This window comes from Nycticebus coucang, chromosome 2, assembly GCF_027406575.1.
Source record: "Nycticebus coucang isolate mNycCou1 chromosome 2, mNycCou1.pri, whole genome shotgun sequence".
Classification (NCBI taxonomy): Eukaryota; Metazoa; Chordata; class Mammalia; order Primates; family Lorisidae; genus Nycticebus; species Nycticebus coucang.
Window position 1 is genome coordinate 9,930,503 of NC_069781.1, and position 4,126 is coordinate 9,934,628.

Genomic DNA, 4,126 nt, shown 5'->3' on the forward strand with positions numbered 1-4,126 from the left:
ACAGAGCAACTATGGGTTGGTGGCTTGGAACCCTCAAGTCCCTCAGGTTACCAGCAAGCGGGAACTGCTGCGGTAATCTCAGGGACAGAAGGGCACTTGCTGGTGTTTGTTCGGCACGGGTACAAAAAAAAAAAAAAAAAAAAGATTTTTAAATGTTACATGCTTTAAAAGGGCTTCCCTCTTTCGGGCGGGGAATATTTCAATGGGCTTTCCCAGAACACTGATGAAATTTATGCTGAAGACTGTTATTCACTTCTCAAACTATTTTCCAATGACCAACACCGTTTTAAAGGTATTTCGTCGATAAGGAGAGGGGAATGGGTTATCTGGTTGTGAGCGAAAATAAAATCTTAAGGCTCCCCCACAAAAAACACACATCCACGCTGACCGGACCCCATCTTGGCCAAGGGGATCCATAAGACAGCTGCTAGCCATGAGGAAGGAGATCAGACATGCTTCACCGTGCTCACTCCCCTTAGAAATGTCCTTTGTGACTCATTAACAGGCCTAAGGCAATTACCTGCAGGGTCCTCAATGTACATGATAAACCACATGAGTCTGTCCTGGTACTTTGTCTCTGATTAATAGACCCTTTATCTTAACTCAGCATTCTTCTTCACTGACTCCTGATCTTTAAGGCAAAGCCTAACAGCTAATTGTCAGCTAAAGAATCTTTAAATCCACCTGTAACCTGTAAGTTCTCACTTCCAGACATCTCCTTTTTGTGGCCAAACCAATGTCCGTGTATGGATTTACCTGTGATTCCTATCTCCCTAAAATGTATAAAACTCAATTGTAACTCCACCCCTACCATTCAACTTGCTCAAGGCTTCCTGGGTGTAGTTCCAGGTCATGGTCCTCAAATTTGGCTGAGAATAAACCTCTAATCTACAGAGTATGGCTTCTTTTCTATCCACATGGGAAAGAAATGAGTGTGAAAGTCCTAAAGCCTTTTTTTCATTCTGTACTGTTTCTGTTCCTTGCAATCACAGCTGCTGACATTTTTGCCAATATAATTTTCTGAACTTTGTGAGCTTTCTGTGAATCTTACTGAGATTCACTCCCTGGAACAAACCACACCCACAAGTCTATTTGAGCCAGCTCTTCTCTACCTTACAATTTTAGAGGTCAGAAGTCTGAAACAGGTCTTACTGGGCTAAAATTAAGGTGTCGATATTACTGCCTTCCTTTTGGAGCTTCTAGGGGAGAATCTATCTTATTGCCTTCTTTTATTTTCAGAGGCTGCCTACATTCCTTGGCTTATAGCCCCTTCTGCCATCTTCAAAGTCAGCCATCTCAGGCAGAGTCCTTGCATTACTGCCATCTCTCTGGTTCTCTACCACTGCCCTCTTCTTCTTTTAAGGACTCTGATGGTTACACTAGACCCCACCCAGATAAGTGAAGAGAGTCTCTACTTTAAGATCAGCTGATTAGCACCTTAATTCTATTTGCAACTTTAATTCCCCTCTGTCTAAGGAGATGGTGGTTATCCCTCTGTCTGACTTCCCCAACACAGGAAAGGACAGATCAGAAAGAGGAGGTGGGCCCCCAAGTAAGCTATGTCCAGCCCTAGACCATTCCTTCTACCTGCCAACACCACATTTGGAGATCAAAGAGCACCCAGCAAGTACCACACCTCCCATCCCAGCAGCAGTCAGGAGTGCCATGGCCCTCGCTAGCCTGACTCAGTCCTTGTGTGATCCTGAAGCACAGTCACATCATCCTCAAAAAGAGATTGTCTTTCTCTTGCCTCTCAGCTGGCAGGAGTGCTGTCTTATCTTCTTAATACAATGGTTCTCAAAGTGAGATCCCCATCACCTTAAAACTTGTTACAATAGCAAATTCTGGGGTTCCACTCTATACCATATAGAACAGGAATTCTGGAAGCAGGGTTCAGCAGGCTCTGATTTAGCAATCCTTCCAGTTAATAATGATATATACTAAAGTTTGAGAGTCACCAACTCAGAGGAAATGGCTTTGTGGAGCAAATAAACTATAGGTAAGGCCACAGACAGCTAACTCCTTCCAGAAGCACATTCTGGGCTCCCTACCCCTTGTCTTTTGCTCTGAGTCACACTGGCTAATAATGGCTTCAGGAAGTCTTGCCACCCTCCTTCCTACCCCAGGACCTTTGCACTTGTAGGGCTGTAACCAGCAGGACTCACAAGGCTGGCTGCTGCTCATCCATGTTTGATTTAGCCTATGTCAATCCTGGGAGGGGCCGTCACTTAGTACCCTGTATAATAACAGCCCTTGCCATTCCCACAGTGACTCTATTTCCTCATAGCACTCCTTTCCACTTCCTTTCCACTTCTGTATAAATTTTCATTGGTTTACTTCTTATCTGTCTTTCTCTCTCTAGACCAGTGGTTCTCAACTCCCTAATGCTGCAACCCTTCAATACAGTTCCTGTGGGTCGTGACCCACAGGTTGAGAACTGCTGCTGTAGAAGATAAGCTTTCCATAAGAGCAGGTGTTATATTATTTGTTGCCACTGTATCACTAGTATCTAGAACAGTGTCTAGCTTGAAGTAGGTTCTCAAATGAATGAATGAGTGATGTTTCCGGAGGGCTGGCACAGGTCCTCTTTGGACTCTTGATGAGGGCTCCAAGCGCCTGCTTCATTTTATATATTTTTATTTTTGAGATGGGGTCCATCCTCTGTTACTCAGGCTCAAGTATACTGGTCCAATCATAGGTCAATGCAACCTCAAACTCCTGGGCCAGTGATCGTCCTGCCTCCCAAGCAGCTGAGACTGCAGGCACATGCCACCACATCTGGATAATTTTTTCTGATTTTTGTAGAAATGGGTTTACATTATGATGCCCGGGCTGGCTTGAACTCCTGGGCTCAAGCATTCCTCCTGCCTCGGCCTCCCAAAGTGCTAGCATTATAGGCATGAGCCACTGCTCCTGGCCTAAAATCTGTTTTACTATTTACTCCTCCCATGCCACCACCCTTAAGCTTGGCATTTTCTCTTCTGAGTGGTCAGAAGGCACAGTGATGGCTTCTGTAACTAAGGGAAAGGCTCAGTTCTTGCCTCAGCTCTTAGAAGCGAGGCCCCCAAAGGTTGTGGCCCTGGCCCTTCCCCTTCATAGCTTAGATGGGATTTATAATTCCAACCCCCAGCCATCCTCTCCCCATTTGTGAGGCCAAGAGTAGTTACTAAGACAACAATGGGCCTAGGTTTTTCTGAAAACCAGAGTCTCTCCAATGGCGGACATCACCAAGATATCAGCTGTTCATGGAGCCATCTCAGTGGTATAGTGCCTCGGCTAGTGCAGAGGAAGATCTCACTTAGATCTCTGAGATATCCTATGAGGGCGCAGGGACAAGGAGCCCCTATAGTTTCATGCGGAAACTACACAGGGAGCCTACTTTGTCACACCTCCTTCCCCTTGGGTGCCTCCCCGTGCACCACCCTTCTGTCCTCAGGGCTTGGCTTAGAACCTTCCCTGGAAGCTTCAGCAGTCCCTTCTGTGCCAGTCTGCAGAGTCTTCCCTGTTTCCTTCATCAGTGACTGACCTCACCTTGGCCCATTACTCCCAGATTTGTGCCCTGAAGACCAAGGAGGGTCTTGGTCTTTTCATCTGTCAGGTGTGCCTCCATCTCTGGTGACAGATTACTGTGCAAAGCAGGTGTTTCAGAGGCAGGGCCTTTTGCATACTGGAAGAATCCTGATGACCCAGGGACACAGACTGTAGAGAAAATTGAGCCCTGATCCCCCATAGTAAAATGTTCTCAATTCAGCTTGTTTTCTGCATACCCTGACATTAAGTAAGTCCTTGTATCTGTCATCAAGTGACCTTTGGAGTCTAGAGAATCTTTACCATAGCCCTTTGGCCTGGTATTGTTGTACATCACAAACTCATTCTCTCCTGGAGACCGGTTATCTGGCTTCCTGCATGTACACAGCTCACAGACCATTCTGGTGACTCTCCAGGTCTCTTTAGGCAGAAAACAAATTTATGCTAAAGTTCAGGGTATGTAGAAAACAAGGTTAAGTAAAAACATTTCAGTACGGGGGATCAGGGCACAATTTCCCCTACACAGACCCACAACCTCATGGGTGTTAGGTTGGCCAAACTAACTCCATCTTGAAAAACCATTCTGAGATACTCTGTT